We start from the raw sequence: 20,836 nt of genomic DNA on the forward strand, positions 1-20,836 counted from the left end.
TTAATCGTTCAAATCCACTGCCATTATACTCCCAATAAAGACTTTGAAAAACTATTGTTATTGGTCCTCTTTACCAATACAATGAAGGGTATACAGCATTTATGAAGCTAATACACATTCCAGAAGATCCTCTTCCATGAAAGTTCAATTTTTGGTTCTTTTTTCCCTTTTAACAAGACCATTTGTAAGGATCAACATATTTTCATCATGTTTAATTTTTAACATTCTTATAAATATCTTATTATTCTTTCTTAGTTTGGACTGTTTTAACAAAACACTCATAAATAACAAACATTCATTTCTCATTGTTCTGGAGGCTGGAAATCTAAGATCAAGACATTGGCAAATGCAGTGTCTAGCAAGAGCCAGCTTCTTGATTCATAGATGGCCTTCTTTCTGCTGTGCTACACATGGTGGAAGAGGGGAGAGAGCTCTCTGAGGCATCTTCTATAAGGGCACTAATCCCAATCATGATGGTTCCACCCTCATGACCTAATCACCACCCAAAAGCCCCAAGTCCTCACACCATCACATTGGGGATTAGGTTTCAACATATGAATTGAGGAGGATGCAAATATTCATGCATAGAATTCTGCCATTGACCCCCCCCCAAAATTCATGTCCTTCTTGAATGCATAATACATTCATTCCATTGGAATAGCCCCCAAAGCCATAACTCATTCCAGCATCAAATCTAAAGTCTAAGTCCAAAGTCGCATCTAAACATCATCTATATCAGATACAGTAAGTCTCACTTACTGTGATTCATCCTGGGACAAACTGATCTTTAGCAGTAAACCTGTGAAATCAAACAAGTTATCTGCTTCTGAAACCTGGTAGAACAGGTGTAGGACAGATACTCCCATTCCAAAAAGGGAGAATTAGGAAATAAGAAAGGAGTGATGTTATTGAGCAAGCCCCAATTCCAAACAGGAAAATTCCAATAGACCTTAGGCTCAAGGACGATGCTCTTTGACTCAATGCTCTGTCCTTTAGACCCACCAGAGAAGGGGTCCTGCCCCTGCAGGTTTGCAGGGCAGGTTGACCCCTGAGGTTCTGGGCAACCCTGTCCCCACAGGTTGGCTGGGAGTCCCCACCTTCGCTCTCTGCTTGGACCCTTCCCAAAGGCTGGTGTACCATGCCCACTTCTCATAAGGTGGTGTCCAGTGCCCAGTGGCTCTGATCTGACTTGCAACCTGTAAAATCTAGGTGTAGGCAGCAAGTACCCATAGCTTGTGTACTCTACAAGCCTTCAGAGACAGCAGCAGGGACACTGCCAAGGTTTGCCACTGCACTGCTGGAAGAGGCCACCAGGCCTGCCAGAGCTGTACCTGGGGTGCTGGAGTAGAGCCAGCAATGTTCAGTGGGCAGTGTGTGCTGAGGTGGCCCCTTCTTTGCATTCTTCCATGGTCCCGTATATGAGCTTCTATTTTGTATGCACATGGCTGGCTAATCTCTTTATCACACACTTGTTTGACCACACCCTTTAGTATAGCAGGGTTCCTCATTCTTTACAATTTGGATAAGCTGAGAATTCTCCAAATCTTAAAGTTATGCTATCCTTTTGATTAAAAAATTCCATCTTCAAATCATTTCTCTCTCCTCTGATTTTACTGTCAAGAGGATCCAGGCCTCTGATTCAATACTTTGCCTAAAAGTAGCTTCAGCTAAATATCCAATTTCAACATTCACAAGTTCTACCTTCTACAAGACACTAGCACAGGAGCACAATCCAGCCAAATTCATTGCCACTTTATAATGAGGATGGCTCTTCTTCCAATTTCCAATAACATGTTTCTCATTTTTCTTCCTGAGATCTCATCAGAATGGCCCTTACCATATTTCTACCAACATTCTGTTCTAGATTACTCAGGTGTTCTCTAAGGAGACTGAGGCTTTCTTTATAGCTCTCCCCTTTCCTTTCTGAGCTCTCACCAGAAGCACCCTCAATGGTCTGTCCAAGGTAATTCAGGCTTTTTCTAGCAGGCACCTCAAAATTCTTCTAGCCACTACCCATTGCCCAGTCCCATAGCTTCATCCATATTTTCAGATATTTGTTAAGCAATACGCCTCTTTCTTGGTACCAATTTCCATTTTAGAATTTTGGGAGAACACAAATATCCAGTCCATAGCACACTCATATTTATGATAAAACATGCATAAATCTCTGGTTCTCTCTGGTTATCATCTGTCACCATTGTAAATCTAAAAGAGATGCTTACTTATCACTCTGTACACAGAAGACCTGTAATCAAATCTCATGTCCTTTGGCCAGTCTGGCCTGGATCATCCTAGGTCAAGAACCACCTAGACTGATCTGTAACTACATAGAAGCTTAGGGATAGAGTATTCAATCCTTGGGGTTCAGGGCTTTGTGGTAGATTTATTGCACTAATGGTCTAAATCATCACCTCTTTGCAACCTCTCCCATCAAGAGGAGAAGTCTATTTCCTCATTCCTTAAAACTGGGCTAGCTTTGTGACTCATTCTGGCCAATAAAATGTAATAGCAGTGAATAGTGTACTAGTCCTGAGACTTGACCTTAACAGGCCATGAGCCTTTACTTGCCCTCACTCTCACTCCTGCACCTTTGCCATGAGAACCTGCCCAGGCAAGCCTCCTGGAGGATAACAGATATGTGGCAGCCCCATGTGTCCAGCACTCCAGCTGATAGATGGACATGTGAATAAGCCCAGTCAAAACAGGGAGAACTGCCCAGCCGAGCCAAGAGTAGGTAATTGACCCCCAGGCCTGTAAGCTAAATAAATGCTTACTACTTTTATGGTGCATTATTGTGGCCTTAGAAATCTGAAACAGGGTTTCACTTGGGCCTTACTTCAATCACACCTGTACCAGTTTAACGACCTCATTGCTGATCATCCTATACCCCGTCAAGCTTTTAGCTTTGTTTTCACATATAACTTACAATTCTGGTTGAAATATCTGCCAAGTATCTTGTGTTCTCCAGCTGGTCCTTCTGGTCCATTTGAGAATATGATGCTAAATATTGAAGCAGACACTTTGCCATGAGCAGCCTTATGTGCTCAGTGACTTGGCAGATCCCTAACAAACAATAAGCCTGGAATGTCGAAGAATTCTTAGAAACTTATCAACTTGACCAAACATGGGCAAAATCAAATTCATAACAACCAGGAACTAACAAAATAAAACCATGTGTAATTTTTTTAAATAGTTACATAAATCATTCCAGACCTTGACTAAGAACTGTATTTTTGAATTAATAATTGAAATCCTTGTGCTTTAACATCTTAGTGACTTTAACATTTTGTTTTCAGATAATGATGATATTTCAAAAATAAATATTTCAAACATCTTTTGTCAAGAAGTTTCAGAGCTCACCCATAATTCTCTGCCTATTTATTCTATCCAAGGAAAGCATATTTAAAACAAGATGCCTAGCCTTCCCAATGAAAAGCAAGTTAAATCTTTAAATAGAATTCAAGACTATATTCAGAGCATACAGTAGAGCCCTTAAGATACTATGCCCTAAAAGTGACATTTAGACCAGGGAACTGGAAAGAATTGACAGCATTCCCCAAACAAAGATGACTAAATGAAAGAAAAAAATATCGCAATAAAATGAAAGTTCTTCTTTCTGGCAACTTCCAAGACCTCCATTTCAGAAAGCAGGTAGCACATTAGCTTACTGCTGAAATCACTCAACTGATTCTCCCATTATATATTTGTTAAAATAAGAAAAGCTGTCCAATAAGGCAATTTGAGGAAACAGACTGATAATCAACTGGCTCTGGAAAATACTGAAGTAGTATTGTTGGGACCAGAAAGACCGTCTTTTATATTTCATTCTCTCACACTAGCATCCCTTCTCACATCTTTACCCACATGGAATCAGTAGAAGATTGAGCTGACATTAATGTGCTACATCTACCTGTGTTTGCCCCATGCTTTCTTTTCCATACCATCTGCTCATACTCTTTGGGGAAAGTTTTTAGAGAAAGCATTCATGCTGAGGTATAAGTGGCAGATATGTCTGAATTGATAACCTTTCTTAAATACCTTTGCATTTTTTTAAGTTTTTTAAAATGTTTATTTATTTTTGAGAGAGAGAGAGAGAGAGAGAGAGAAAGAGAGTGAGCGGGGGGGGGCAGAGAGAGAGGGAGGCACAGAATCTGAGACAGGCTCCAGGCTCTGAGCTGTCAGCATAGAGCCCAAACGGGGCTTGAACTCATGAACCATGAGAATATGACCTGAGCCGAAGTCAGACGCTTAACTGACTGAGCCACCCAGGTGTCCCTGCATTTTCATTTTTTAAATGGAACCTCTGATTTTGGCTTTTCAGATATCCATGAATCACTAGAGTACACAAAATTCACATACTTGGAAGTTTACTATTTCATTATATTTACTCCCCCCTCCCCCCTCCAAAAAAAAACAAAAAACAAAAAAACAAAAAACTGGCTTTGAATGATCCCAGTACAATCACAGGCCTTGTGAGTTTAGTTTGGATGGACCTGCCACAGAAAGATGCATCTTGGAAAGTGATGTACATCTGTCAGAAAGTCATGAGAAATTACCATTCTTTATTATCTTGTCTTTTAGTTTTTCTTCCATGTCATTGATTTCTTCCAAATCTACTACACAGTCCTTCATTCTGATACATTAAGTTATTCTGGGTGTTCAAGTTCTTTGATCCTTGACCACAACAAACATCCCAAGTTCCCAGCCTCATTGTCAACTACTTCCTTGTATGATGTCACTGCTTCAACCAATGTATTTGTACCCTTGACCATAAGCATTCCCCCCTTTTTTTTTGTTACCCATGCCCCTAATGCATGATAGGGAGAGATCTTCCTCTCTATTGACCTGCCTTCTTTTCTTTCTACACAGTAAAGATCTCACCTCTTTCTTTGGATTGAAGGCAACTGAAATCTTAGTACTTTTACTGTCTGAATGTGCATTTTACATTTCTAGTTAACATTGATATTTTAAAAATGAAGTTCTCAAGCTAAGTATATTTTTATTCAAGAAGTTTTAAAACAGCCCATAACTATCTGACTGCTTACCTATTCTAGCCCAGAAAACACATTCAAAATGAGGTAGAGTTCCTACTGAAAAGTGACATTATTCTGGACCAAGCCTATCTGATCTGTCCCTTCTCTGAATTCCTATAGTAATTATTATAATAAAATTAGTTTGACTTATATATTGACTGTCTTTGACATCTTCTCTATACTCTCTTAAGCAATTATTTAAATTTTATTTAGCTACAGTATTTAAATCCCATTTACTCAATTACCTCAAGAATTTTTGGACAGCAGAAACTATGATTATTTTAGTGTTAGCCCCATAGGGAGATATTCACCTAGTAGACAAATTATAAATATTAGCCAGTTTCACTGTTTTTTAAAGTAGCCAAAGAATTTTTCTATGTGTAACCAAAATAGTATTTATGTATTATATCATTTAAAAGAAACTTCAGGAGCATAAGAATTATAAGCCATCACAGCTCTATTCATTCTAAAGTTTAAATTTTTCCTAAATTTACTGTTCATGCCTTTTTCATTAAATTGTTTTTAACAAGTTCCTAGTGTAAATCTCCTTCAATTTAAATAAATTTTACTTCAACATTGCTAGCAAATGTTAATAACAAACAATTTTTCAACTACTATGCAATAATTATTTCTGAAATTTAATCTCTGTGAGCTCTTGCAGTTTATTAACTGAAAATTTAGCTACAGAAAAATGATTCAACATGTTTCCAACAGCCAAAAATTAACAATTTTTCTCCAACTTAAAATGAGAAAAGTCCTCTTCTGCAAGGAAATCTACTAGCCCAAATCTCATTATCAGTAATAAGAGACATTCACTTTGAAGTTATGGATCACTTTTTAGAAACTGCAATTATTGCCATAGAAAGTTAAGTAAAAATAACAGCATCAATAAATGGACTTCTTGTTCAACGATAATGTCAAATCAATCAAAATTAAAAGCAATCTGGGTGTAATGAAAGAAAAATAGCCAAATGATTTCAAACAACTATTATTTTTCTCTTGGATAATGTGAGTTATAATGTATTATCTCTAAATTTAGATCATTTTTTCTTCTGATTTGTCTCATACTACTATTAACAGTATTTTCCACACCATGATGTTTTTTAATTACTTAGAGAAAATAAAAACTATACCTAGTTGGGAAGAAATTAATATCATTATGGAATCCCTAGTAAGTCAAAGCTAAGCTCTAAATTCTGGCTTAACTTAATATTTTCCCAAATCCTTTTTTCATGATTATGTTTTAGAATACTCCTTAGAGCAGTGAATCAATTTGCCCAAAGATAGGTTAGCCTCTCCAGAAGACAACAACATATGAGGGGCTCAAGGTTTGTTGTTTTTCTGACAGACTAGGCTCCCACCTGAAGTGGTAGTCAGATCAACTGCAGTGAGGAGAGTTTCGTGTCATTGAGTCCATGCTTGACCTCAAGCTCTGTTATTATAACCACTTCCTAATGAACCCATTAAATAAGCACTGGGTTGGGTGAGAAAAGATGTGATTGACATCAACAGAGTAATCTTCTCTAACTGATTACGGAGAGACTTCTCCACAGAAGGGCCCTTCTGGTGAGTTTTCACCCAGGGCACAAGTGTTCTCATACTTTGAACCCAGAGCAAGGCCCATCCATAATTCTCTTCCCCAAGCTCATCTGTCACCAGTCGTCTTGCTTTTTCTTTCTAAATCCCTGACTGGTCAATGTAGTCATCAGGTACTCTATGTGAACTGGTGGTGACTGGTTGTTCTCTCACCAAGAGACTTTTGGTCTCAATGCTGCCAGTCAGATGGGCTGTACAGTAAACTAGTCCTCTGCCATCTGGTGCCAGGAATTTATTTGTCCTCTTTAAAGAAGACTCAAATTTTCCTTCTCCCAGGGTCAGTTGTTCATAGAAACAGCCCTTTAAGGCCACTCTAGAGGGTCATAAGCAGAGCCTTTAGAGTAGGTACACTAGGGATCAGCTACTCACTCATGCAACTTTCTTGTGCCTTCAGAATCTGATAAAGCTGGATTTTATACTTACCACTTCAATTTGTTGATGGAGAACTCTTCAGCACACCTGACTTAATGCTCGGAGAACAACATAGCAACTGTTCATTTTAGGAGCTCGGGTTGCTGGCACCTGCCTGCAATATCTACCTTAGACCAGTAACAAGCTAAGAATAGTTAGCTGAAGAAGACAGAGCTTTGCGATAAAACCTTAGTGGCTTCTACTGTAGTTCTCTTATTTGGACTTTATGTGCTTTATATAACACATCAGTCTGCCAAAGATATCACAAGCCCCATCGGATCTGTTGCTTCATAAGAGCCAAGGGGGAGAACTGCTTGTACTACAGCCTAGATCTTCTGGAATGCCTTCTCTTGCTCTGGCCCCACTATTTGTAACCAATTTTGTAAGCAGTTCGCTAGATAAACATGTCAGAGCCACATATCCACATGTGTTATATATTAATCCAAAACCCGAATAAGTCCACAAACCTTTGCATCTCTTCTTTATTAGTATAGGATAAAGAGGACCCATAGAAGACTTTCACTTTGAAGGAGATATGTCAACAAACTCCACAACATTGGACCCCCAGAAATTTTAACTAGCAGATCTCTGAATTTTATGTGATATATCCTTCATTCTCTTTCAAGTGCACATATTACTAAAACATTTATTTTACTACTACTACTACTACTACTACATGGCCCTAGCAGCATGATTGATATACTATACCAGCATTCTAGCCTAAAAGATGATAGGATAATAAAAATACACCTGATGATACCTTAAGGGATGATAAGGTAATAAAGATCCCTGAGGACTAAATTCTGGCATGGAGCTAGAGAATTGACAAAGATAAAGGTAAAGGCTTGAATTTATCTCTTCCAAATGAAAGCAAATTTCTTCTTGTGGGTTCTGCTTATTGGAGTTAGAGGCCAAAAAAAAAAAAAAAATGCTATACTGATAGGAACAGAGAAAGCCAACTTCTAGATATGTGGTGATTTGTTCCACTAAAGAGAACCATATGAAATAGCTGCTGAATGGAGTCATGAGATACTTGTAAATACTACAATTCATTATCATTCCTAAGATCTGCCTACCTGTCTTCTATAAAGACCAAACAGGTAAGTTTAATGGAGATACCTTAGAAATCATCATTGCTGTGGCCAAGTTCTTGGTGGTGACTCTCGCTTCTGAAAATCCCCCAGTGATGTGGCATTGCTTTTGACTTAACATCTTGTTAGGGGCTATGTTCTGCAGGACTCCACTATGCCGTTGCCACTATTGTGGTCTTAACACCATGTGTCAGGGAAAGATTGGGGAACCTGCTACTTTCTGAATATATCTCACCAAACTATACACACAGGAACTAAGGAAGTAATCATAGTATAGGCTTGGGGACTCATTGAAACCAACACAAAATGATCTTCGAACAAAATATTACTTATCCTCTGACATCCACCTGGCCAGTAAATCATAATGACAATTTGGTTCCCAGGGATTGGTCTTAGGTCCAATCTATGCCCAATGACTTTGCAAAGTCTTGGATATTTCACCTTCTTCAGTGCATAGTAGACACAAATCTTTTTGTGGAAGGCTAGAAGGAAGATTTAAATAAGTATTGTAATATTGATACAATATGTTGTTCCAAGGGTACTTATCTCTTATATTCAGTAAGTTCTGGCTCTGTGATGTCACTCAACGGCTCAATGTAATGTGATGTGATGTGATGTGGCTCAAGGCTGAAAGCCATGCTTCTACTCAGCAAACCTAGGGTTTTATATCGTTTTCAGAGATTTCAGTAGGATTTCAGTGCCCTAACCATCTATTTTGGTCCCAGGACTACATGATCACTTAGCCAACGCCCAAAGATCACTGTAGGCCTGACCAGCTAATAGAGTAACTATATTCACCTTGCCTCTAGCATATAAGCAATGTTGTTTGGCCTCTATTCTGTTGGAATCCCAACATCTGTGCTCAGGGAGCACAGGGAGCCCATTCTAATGGTAATGTCAAATACGCATACCCCCCAGGTATATATCACCAGAGAATATAATCCACAGTGCTTTTCAAAGATTCCTGTGCTCTTCTCACTAATTTATATCTAAAACTGAATGAAGGTAATGTCTTCTGGCCCTCTCGGGATGAATGAACATAAATTGCTATAACATTCTTATCTCTTTATGATTTTGGATTCCTTCTCCTATGTTATGCAAACAAACTTCTGTTATCTCAACTTTATTTAGCATAGACAAGCCCTAAATCCATTTCCTAAAAAATAATTTTTTCTGATATAAAATTCTTATCCTGAAAAACTATCAACTAGTATAAGCATGGAATACAAAATTCATTAGATATGTAAGTGTCAACAGTTTACCTCCATGAACCCACATTTAGAAAATTACCGGAAAATAGCTCTACCAAAAGAAAATACAAACACATGTGGTGCAGAAAACAGAAGATCAACACCAGAAAGAGGCAAAGAAAATATTTAGGATAACGGCGGAGGTACAGATGAGAGGAGAATCGTTGTGTACCAGGCACAGAGGGCAGCTTGCCAGGATTTAAGCAGTTCAGCAAGCACCAGGAGAGATTTCTTCAAAAATGTGAACATGTCACTTAGACCATTGATAGATATTTGGGACTTAAATTAGGAATAAGTATAAATAAAACCAAATCAAAAAGGTTAATAAGACATTTAATAACTCCTCCTGGGAAGAAAAAATAACTATGATATATCGTAAGTCTCATCACCTGTAATTAGTGTTTACATAGTCATAATAATATAAATCCTGAATACTGATCTCACTAAAATTGTAATGTAACTATAATAACAGTAAGGTAACATAGGAAGAGAGAGAGAACTGAGAATAATGAAGGACTGTAAAGGCAAACTTCATTCCCTTCCATACCAGTAGTTAATACTTATAGTTAATACCAATAGTTAATCACAAGGTTAATAGGTCACAAAATAAGAATTTTCAAGGGACTGGGCAGTAACAGAGTTGAAAGTGACCATGCGCAGGGATGCCTGGGTGGCTCAGTCATTTAGCATCAGGCTTAGGCTCAGGTCATGATCTCTCACGGTCCATGAGTTCGAGCCCCACGTCGGGCTCTGTGCTGACAGCTCAGAGCCTGGAGCCTGCTTCAGATTCTGTGTCTCCTTCTCTCTCTTCACCTCCCCCACTCACTTTCTCTCTCTCTCTCTCTCAAACATAAATAAAGATAAAAAATTTTGAAAAGAAAGTGGCCATGTGCAGCAGGAGAATAAGCAAAAGTGGTAGAGGACCGTTGTATGCCACAAGCAAATCTTATACGGTATTTTGGATATTTCTTTTTTTTTTATTATTTTTTTTTTTATTTTTTTTTTTCAACGTTTATTTATTTTTGGGACAGAGAGAGACAGAGCATGAACGGGGGAGGGGCAGAGAGAGAGGGAGACACAGAATCAGAAGCAGGCTCCAGGCTCTGAGCCATCAGCCCAGAGCCTGACGCGGGGCTCAAACTCACGGACCGCGAGATCGTGACCTGGCTGAAGTCGGACGCTTAACCAACTGCGCCACCCAGGCGCCCCAATTTTGGTATTTCAATCATGGGCCTGAATAAACTTGATACAAGTAAATTCTCCTTTGCTTAAGGGGAAAATTATCATAAATAGGTATAATATAGGTATCTAAAATAATTTACTGAGTGCCAGGCAAATTTCATCACATCTAATCTTTACAAATGCTGTATGAGATAGACATAACTTCTGTGTTACAAATGAGAAAACTGGGATTCAGAAAGATTAAGTAACCTGCCGCATGGTTCCCATTCAGTTAGTACCAAACCCAGGAATCACACAGGGAGCCATCAGGTGCCAAAGTCCTTGTTCGTTCTATTAAAGATGTACTACCCTCAGTAAAATATCTTTATGGAAGGGCTAAAGAAGTCTTGGGCTGGGCCTGTAATGAATGGACTCTAAATGCTTTGCAAGAAAAAGAAGTACATCCCTAGCTGGCGGAACAATGCAGCATGTGCTGAGGAAGGCTAAGAACAATCGGCCTAATTGTAATAAGGTCACGTTATAGAAAAAGAGGACTGATGTTTGTTAGCTTTAATGTGGAGAAGGCATTCATTCCAAAGGATTTTTCTCATTACTATCAGGGGGAATGAAGAACACTTTGGCCATTATGCTACTTCCTTTATTTATAACATTAGATTTTTCTGACAGAGGGACAAACAACGCATCCATCTGGAAAAGTCTCATGTCATAAGAACAGATGTTTAAATGACCCACAACAAGAAGAAAAGTAAATACAGAATAAAATCTCTTGCCAAAGCAAATTATTATAACAGGAGCATCAATCTCTCTTGCACAGCCAGGACACTGCTTAACTAGGTTACAGGCATGGACAGAGGCCTCTTGTGCCAAAGTGAGCCTACTTCCATCCAGTAGATCCATCTTTAAAACAAAACCCCAAGTAAAAACAAACACTTCTATCTTCTTGTATGGAAATTCTAACCTAACAGTAACCTAAAATTGTTCAGAAAAGCAACTGATTGAATCTTGATCAAAACATTCTTGTCAGGTTTATCCTGAGGTTTATGAAATAATACAACTATTTGAGATCTTTCCAATAAACACTTATAGTCTAAGAACTCTTTAAAAGGCCATTTCCCAAGTCTCTTTGACCTTCTTTGGACTCTGTGACATCATCTTCATGAATAGGAACGTTATATAATTGTGGGCTTAGGCTGAATTGTTTCGGGTAATGTTCTCTATGGACATCCATTATGAAAACAGTACTTACATTTGTTCGTATAATTATCACATAAAGGATTCAGCTGTTAACATGGTGGTGTCAAAGCAGATTGCAGGGATGGGAAAGAGCTGCAGATGTCCCGCCAGTTCTTCTAAGTACTATTATAATAAAAATTGAATGACTTGGATAGTTAGGTTAATAACATACTAAGAAAAAACATCTGACTTTTAAAAGTAGTTTGAAGTTATATTGCACTTTCCTGCAATACTGTGATAATCTAACAAAGACTCTGTCTTATATTCTCAGATCCTGACTTGGCATGCTGAATGAGAACATATTACTCAAAGGTTTTGCCTATGGCCACGTTTTAAAGAAGGTAATTATGATTTCAGGTATTTGAGCAGAAAAGAGGTTCAGCTGTTTACACACTGGGTACAATAGGTGAGCTGTTACCTAGGTTTGAAATCAAAATCTCAAATAGAAAAGAAAATTATAGGGGCGCCTGGGTGGCGCAGTCGGTTAAGCGTCCGACTTCAGCCAGGTCACGATCTCGCGGTCCGTGAGTTCGAGCCCCGCATCAGGCTCTGGGCTGATGGCTCAGAGCCTGGAGCCTGTTTCCGATTCTGTGTCTCCCTCTCTCTCTGCTCCTCCCCCGTTCATGCTCTGTCTCTCTCTGTCCCAAAAATAAAAATAAATAAACGTTGAAAAAAAAAAAAAGAAAAGAAAATTATATAGGCTAGCTTTAAAAAATCATAATTCTATCAAAGTACATGTGGAATCGTAACTTATCCTAAAACACCTACATTATAGATGCATATTTGTAAATTATCTGTTTCCTATAAAAAATTTTTAATGTTTATTTGTTTTTGAGAGAAAGAGAGAGTGAGAGCAGGGGAGGGGCAGACAGAGAGGGAGACACAGAATCTGAAGCAGACTCCAGGCTCTGAGCTGTCAGCACAGCTTGAACCCATGAACCATGAGATCATGACCTGAGCTGAAGTCAGACGCTCAACCTACTGAGCCATCCAGGTGCCCCTGTTTCCTATAAAGGCCTCTTAGGTCTGAACTCCTGCTTTTCTGCAACCCTGTTTATCCCACAATTTCTCTAATGTGCTGTGGAGACTAGATTCTGAATGCCAGTGTCACTCAAAGCTTCAGCAGAAATGAAAACTAAATGTGCCCTAAGAGATCTTTTGCAGCCCTGTCATAGAACTGGGTCAAGAACTCACACCCTCCCTTTCACTATTTCAGGGATCAAAACAAATCACTTGAGAATGGTGGGCGGAATCTTGTATTCATGTCTCCAGGCTGACAAAATCACCTCTGACTCATATGGAGGTTCAGGGCTAAATTTTTAATTCTCCACACCCATACATGCATAACTCTCATTGGTTTCCCCGGAGATTGTATTAGTCAGGCTCTTTGAGATGGCAAGGAACAGAGATATGGCAAGTTTACTCTGACTGATATGAGTTTTTGGAAGAAAACACCCAGAAGTAGGTAAGCAAAGAAAGCTCTCTCTGCAGCGGTCGGATGGACTTCTCTCTGGGTCTCTTCAAGGTTCTAAACATACCACCTGATTAATGTATGTCAAAGTCCTTTGAAAGAAATGATCCAATTGGGTCAGTTAGGCAGAACACATTGGAGAACATCCCTAGAAGACAGAGTTTTCAGTCCAGGCCACCTTCTAGATCACCAACTTTCCAGGTGCCCAGCCTGTGGCTACCTGCCATTTGGCAGTCAATAAGGAACAAACTGGTGGCCATGTTGCTGAAGAGGGACTGTGGATACTGAGATACTCAGAGTGACTTGGAATCCAAAGCAGTTTAAAGCTGGTCTCTGTTTTCAGATTGTCTGAACTGAATCCTGAATTTACTATATCCAAGCCCACACAGCCCGTGGAAGTTATTTGATCTCCCTCAGCCTTGGTTTCCTTATCTATAAAATAAGTAGAATAGTATTATGTATCTCATAGCAGATACTACAATTAAATGACATAATCCATGTAAAGGATCTAGCAGAGAGATCAGATAGAATAATTGTTTAGAAAAAGCCATTAAATCGTGCATAACTATTAATCATTTGAATATCCATTTGCATACCACTAAAAATCTCAAGGGCCATGCACATGAAAGCCTCAAAACCCTGCCATGAATCTTTTCATAATGTGAAAATATTGTCCTGTTTGAGTGGTTCTATTTTTCAATTCTATATGGAATTTCTGTATATCGCATTCGTTGAAAATGGGGGCATATTACAGTAAATCTAGATGGTTCATGAATTTATAAACAAGTGTATTTTTTGAAGTAGCATAAAATAAACCTAGCTAAGGTATATCGATACCTTGTTCTTGACATACAAAATCGTATCTACATGTACCATTGTAGTTTAAGGACTCTTTCCTTTGAGGAAACAGAAATAATATGAAGCCTTTTATAATAAGCCTCAGTGCCCATGAGAAAGGCTATTCAACTTCTGCCCTCACACAGTGTGACAGGTGTATGCAACAAAATGGACACACATGGCCTTCGTTTCAGTCTAATCTAGGCATTAATTCCTACCTATTAACTCTACTATGACTTTGGGGAAATTAGTCAATCTCTCAGAGTCTCAATTTCTTCAGACCAATTAAATCATAATCTTGGGCGTGAGGTCCAGGCACCATATTTTTAAACTCCCAGCGCTTCTGATGTGAAGACAAGTTGGGTTTGTTGTTGTTGTTGTTGTTGTTTTATTTTGTTTTGTTTTGTTTAGTGGAGTCCAACGCGGGGCTTGAACTCACAACTCTGAGATCAAGACCTGAGCTGAGATCAAGAGTCAGATGCTTAACCAACTGAGTCACCCAGGTGCCCTTGTGAAGTTAAGTTTAAAAGCCCACATTCTAAAACTAGTGGATCTCAAAATACAGCGTGCACCACAGCCCAGCTGCTAAGCCCCACCTCCAGAGTTTCTGACTCTGTAGATCTAAAATGGGGCATGGAATTTGTATTTCCAACAGGGTCCAGGTAATGGTGATACCGCTAGTGCAGGGACCATGCTTTGCAAACCACTTCCATGAATTTACCTGCTTGTTCCCATTGCATGGTATCTGTGAATCATTCCTATGAATGCCCAGCAACATCTCACTTCAGGTAAACTTCCCCCTCTCCTAGTTTTTCTTTTTCATTCCCATTCCCCACCAACCATTGACAGTATTAATGTTCTTTGTCTATGACCATTAGATACTCTTTATAACTATTTTTAACCAAAGCTCCAAAACCAGAATGTTATACAGGATTTGTTTATATGTCCATTGTTTTTCCCAGTCTCTAAATTGCCCCGAGGGCAAAAACATGCTCTATTCGTTTGAGTATTGCTGGCTTTGAACAAAATGCCTGGCACATAATAGGAGCATAATAAATGTTTTGTTGAAGGCAAATAGCCCATGAGCCAAAAATACCTGTCTAACACCTAGTATTGGGCCTATTTATCTGAAAAAGATGAACTTGAATCAATGAGGATGTGAACCTCGTCAACACTTACCAGGACATTTCGGATCTTTTAGCAAATGTAAACAGTGTTTACTTGGTAAGAAGAAGCGCATGTTTTTATAGCCTATTCTTGCTAACATTTTTCACACCTCTGCTCCTTAGTCTGACCAGTTTCCTCTCTATCAGCCTACACATGCTAAACTCACTACCCACACACCCCCAGCACTTACCGCACTGTGATAAAAACATACCCAATTTTCAAAACAGAGGTTTCTTACTTTTTAAACAATATTAAAATAGAAAAGATCAACCTGAAGCTTGGCCCCTTTCAGATCTGCAGTCCAAGTAAGTAAACAGGATGAAAACTACAACAGAAACGTTTGAATTAGCCCCAGTGCTTCCCAACATCTCTAGAGTATGTCTATTAATAAGGTAGAGACCAAGACTGTGCCTGTTATCCTTTAACCTCAGGGTCTGTTTATAATATGTTATTCATTAAACAGCTAATTCTTTACCAGGAGGCCAAATGCTAGCTATCTTTGCCATGATATGGTGTCCTAAGTCCTGCTGCTGCTTGTTCTGCCATTGCTTTAGGGACATGATTAAAAGTGAGCTCGAGGAACAAAAGCACTCATTAAAAAAAGAAAAAAAAAAGAACAGAAGAAGCAGGAGATGAAGAAGAAGGAGGAGAGAAGAAGAAGAAGAAGAAGAAGAAGAAGAAGAAGAAGAAGAAGCAGCAGTGGAGGAGGAGGAGGAGGAAGAGGAAGAAAAAGAAGGAGGAGAAGGAGAAGGAGAAGGAGAAGGAGAAGGAGAAGGAGAAGGAGAAGGAGAAGGAGAAGGAGAAGGAAACTGTAACACTAAGTGTGCCAAGGTGTAGTGAAAGCTCTGGAAACAACCTTTACTAAAACAGAGTCTTGGTCATTGGGTCCCAGAGGCCTATGGGGGAAGATTGCTTTGATTTTTTCTTGTAGTTGTTTTGTTTTGTTTTGTTTTGTTTTGTTTTGTTTTGTTTTGTTTTGGTGGGGGGAGGGATTGTTATCATCATCATCATCTTCATCATCATCACTAATATTATTGGGGTAGGCAGGGCGGATGAAAGGCCAGAACTGGCTGGAGGAAAATGCTGGGATCTTTTACTGCAGAATACAAGAAAATCAGAAAAATGTCAGAAATGAGAAAGTGCCTGAAATGAAATGCTAGGAAAACCAACCAACACAAAAACCTGTTAGCACAGTGCCCTAGTCTTAAGGACAAGAATTAAAGAAGACTCCCCTTCTTTTTAAATGTAAGGAGAGAACATGAGTTTGCCTACTTAATGCGACTGTTTCGAAACTCTGCCTATTAAAGTTTCCTAGAAGAGTTATACGTTCATTAATCTCTTAGTATTTTACCATCTTCTTAATGAATCATATCTCTGAATCCCCAGGCATGTTCACCTAATCCCAACAATTCCCCCATCTGTAGCTTCAGTCACTTGACCAATATTTTCTGTATGTGTACTGTGTTTAAAACTCTACACTGATTAAAGAAACACACTCTCATACACACACACAAAATGGATTCAATATCTGTCCTCACATAGCTTTTAGGCTCCAGAAAACCTGATTTTAAAAAACATTTTAAAAACATGGAACACCTAGATGGCTCGGTCGGTTAAACATCAGACTCTTGATCTCGGCTCATGGGGTTCATGAGTTTAAGCCCTGCATAAGGCTCCATGCTGACAGCACAGAGCCTGCTTGAGATTCTCTCTCTCCCTCTCTCTCTGCCCCTTCCCCACTCAACGCATGCATGCTCTTTCTCTCCCTAAAAATAAATAAATATTTATAAAAAACATTTCAAAAATAAATAAAATAAAAATTTTTAAAAACATTTTTAAAGATTAGAGCATCTATATCATAAAGACTTTCAGAATCAAGGTAAAAACAGACAACAGAGACTAAGCAAGTCTCTAAATTATGGCCTCTGGATACTGAGAGAATAGCAGAGATGCAGAAAGACAGTTCCTGTGTCGTAAGTAAATACTGCTTCACAAGGAAGCATTCCTGATTCGTCATCCTTGCCCCCATATAATCTCCTTTGAAAGGAAGTTACTAACATTAGTGAAGCCAGTAGGAACAAAAACTTAAACCTTACTACTTTAGAGTCATAAAGAAACTTATGGGGAGTATATTGACCTATGTTTCTTTGTTTTTATACTATGAATCAGGATATAAAATTGGAGAATTATTGCTAAGAAATTTTTAAGAATATGGCATTTATACTTCATTGTATTGTAGAAAACAGGAATAATTTCCCCCGTCCCATAAAACAATTACTATCCCCTTTTTAAGCATAAGTTTGATCAACACAAAGTACGGTATCACTGATTGTGAATCTCTATCACAAAAGCGTGTTGCTATAGAAGCAGTTGTCTGCTCATCAGAAATTATCTACCATGTGGCTCTTGGTAGAGATGTGTTCTTCTCTTAAACCATTTAATTCACTTCCATTCGCCTCCAAAAATGGGTTCTGCAAATTTTGGTTTTATTTTCAGGGAATACATGCCTAACCTTGAATATCACACTATATACCTTGAGTCCAGAAAAAAAAGTTTAATGTAACCAAAGCTTAGTATATTGTAACCTAGCACACCACACATTGGAATAGATCTTACTATACATAGCAAGTAGTCAAGGGTGGTATTATTGAAACGGAGCAAAATTTTCCCCTTGTTATTTTGGGATATTTCAAAAACGTGCCTCTGAGCTCTAGCATGGGGCTTGATTAATGCATGATTTCCTCTTTAAAATTAGAAACAGGATTGGAGAATGGAGCTTAATAATTTTCATTTGCTCCTCTTTTCCAAGCATTCTAATTAAGGCCTGGTTTCCAGACCTGATTAAGCAGCTCCTACATCTGACTGCAGTTTTTAGTTATCCCTGCAAGGCAGGAACTCAAGCCTATTTTGAGTGAATGGGAACAATCTGGGAAGGAACAGTGAGGTGGAATATGCCGCAAAAGGCGGGCAGGGGAGGGGGCGGGGTGGCTGTTTGGTTTTGGTTTTGCTCTTGGAATTAGAGTTTCCATGTCCATTGCAGAGTGCAACAATGCAATTCAACAGAGAATGTCAAAAACGTCATTTTAAGTAAAGCACCATTACTTTATGACTCTCAGAGCATTCTGTCAAGAATATCCTAGGTTCCTTTGAATTCCTTGAGTGCAATGATACAAGAGCAATATGTACCTTGTTTTATATTTTATTTTAAGAAAATGCAAATGTTGTATGTGCTATCACTATTCAATGTCCTTAATCTCTTGGATTCACTGTAATCCTAAAATGAATTTGATGTATATTTTTTGATGGCTTTAGTGGAGGAAAAAGATGAATAAAAAAAAAATAGTAATTGTCAAGGCACCTGGCTGGCTCCGTTGGTATAGCATGTGACTCTTAATCTCAGGGCTGTAAACTCAAGCCCCAGGTTGGGTGTAGAGATTATTTAGAAGATGAAACCTTTGGGGCGCCTGGGTGGCTCAGTCGGTTAAGTGTCCAACTCTTGATTTCAGCTCCGGTCATGATCTCATCGTTTGTAAAATCAAACCTTGCATCAGGCTCTGCGCTGACAGCACAGAGCCTGCTTGGGATTCTCTCTCTCTCTCTCTCTCTCTCTCTCTCTCTCAAAAAATAAATAAATAAATAAATAATAAATAAACATTTTTAAAATAAAATCTTTAAAATAAAACCGTAATTGTCTAACACAAATCCTCTCAGAACGATTTTTCTATTTGAAGATAATGGCCCTGAATTATTTCACAACATTAAATTTTGAAATATTGAAAAGTTGCACTATAATATAGCCAGTGGCCATTAAATGTTTCTAGCTAATATTTAGAAAATGGATATCTAAATTGTCCTTTGTACCAAAGGAGCAGAAGTCAAAACTTCCCATATGCAAACCATATAACCATGTATAAATAAAGTAGTCAATTTCTTAAGAGCTATATAGATGCCCTCCCCACCCTCATTTTTAAATGAATTTTTAGTTACCATGGCAATGCCAGGCCATGAGTAGGGTCTGAACCTGAGAAACAGAGAGCTAGATTTTGTTCATATATTCTCTCTCTCTGGCTCACCACTGCACTCCTATCCTCTGCATTCTACATCTCCACCTCCTAACTCAAAGAATACTTCCTTGTTTCCTCTTCCCGTGAGGAACTCGGGAAATGGACTCACCCCAGCCAGTCACTTAAATTACTAGTCAGAGGGTTTGACAGAGTCCCTTCCTTGCCATCCCCATTGCCGAAAGGCCATATCAGACCAATATCGTCTGCTTCAGGTTTGGGTTCTATCACCCTACTTGTTCTCAGTTCTTCCACTCTCTCTTTCCATGCCCACCTGCCAGTTGGGGTCATATTGCTCTTCCTTAAACACCACTTTATTTACTTTGTTGTTCAGTTTAAAAAATCTTAGACATATCCAGATCAATCTTCAGGGATCTTTAAATCCTACATACCTGGCTGCCTCTGACCCTCCCTTCCAGAAAAGCACTTACCACTAATGTTTGCTTATCCAAATCGTAGGAACACTTTGACTCACTGGTGGATCTTACCAATTCAAATACAAGAGGTTCTGAAGTGGAGCCTGAGATTTTCCTGTGATATCATTGCTGCTGGTACAGACTACATTTTGAAAAACAAAGATTTAGACGACTGTTCTCTTTTGTCAGGGAAGCACTGTTCTCTGGCAAGGGCTTATTTGAAGGATCAGAAAAGAGAACTATATACAATAAAATATCTCATATTTCACTGAATCAAGTTAAAGACTGGGCCAACTTTAAGTTCTCTTCAAAAGTTATTTAGTAGTGCATGATTGATTGATAACTGTGTACCTATATGCCATAAAATTATCTATGTTCTATGGAAGGGAGAAAGGAGAGAAGAAAAGAGAGAAGGAAAGAAAGCCCAATGTACCAACTGAAACTGCTGGAACCATTGTCCAGTGTGTTTACAAACTACATAAAACTCCAATACTACCACAAATAACATGACCGAACTTTGTTTGAATACTGTACCTCTGTCCTGGACATCATGCATTTATTTGCTTTTGCTCAGTCACTGCCCTCACACCAGCAGTGATCCATGAGCTGGATGCTCTTCATTTGTTCCACTACCTGGAGTCCAACACCCTTTAGTAAATGGTACTTCTTGCTTCTTTAAATCTCTGAATCATGGGGAAAACTAAAATAATGCACTTCAAAAAATCCTATAGGACTAGTGTTATAGAGTTATATACTTTTATTTAAAGCACTCTTTTGTTTTAAGAAGTCCACGGTTTCTATTTTGTTTCCTATGTGGGCTACTGACAGAGATCAATAATCCAATAGAACAATCTTTGACGTAAGCAAAGGAACAGCTCATAATTACACTGGCTAGAAAAGTGGTGGAGAGTAAAACTAAGCAAATCTGCACATTGTTTCAAATACAAGATTATTGGGGTGCCTGGGTAGCTCAGTCAGTTAAGCATCCTCTTTGGCTCAGGTCATGATCTCATGGTTCATGAGTTTGAGCCCCACTTTGGGCTCCGTGATAACAGCTCAGAGCCTGGAGCCTGCTTCGGATTCTGTGT

At 38.8% G+C, this 20,836-nt stretch overlaps 1 long non-coding RNA gene across 1 annotated transcript in view; it reads right to left on the bottom strand.

Annotated features, from left to right (window-relative positions):
* LOC112861512 (uncharacterized) overlaps positions 1 to 20,836 on the bottom strand; it is a 261,338-nt gene that overhangs the window by 237,549 nt on the left and 2,953 nt on the right. The window contains exon 2 of the long non-coding RNA XR_015252338.1: positions 11,810 to 11,919. This is a non-coding gene — a long non-coding RNA (uncharacterized LOC112861512). The remainder of the gene's footprint in view (positions 1 to 11,809; positions 11,920 to 20,836) is intronic.

The sequence above is a fragment of the Puma concolor genome, chromosome A1 (genome assembly GCF_028749965.1).
Source record: "Puma concolor isolate L17-30 chromosome A1, mPumCon1.1.hap2, whole genome shotgun sequence".
NCBI classification, from domain to species: domain Eukaryota; kingdom Metazoa; phylum Chordata; class Mammalia; order Carnivora; family Felidae; genus Puma; species Puma concolor.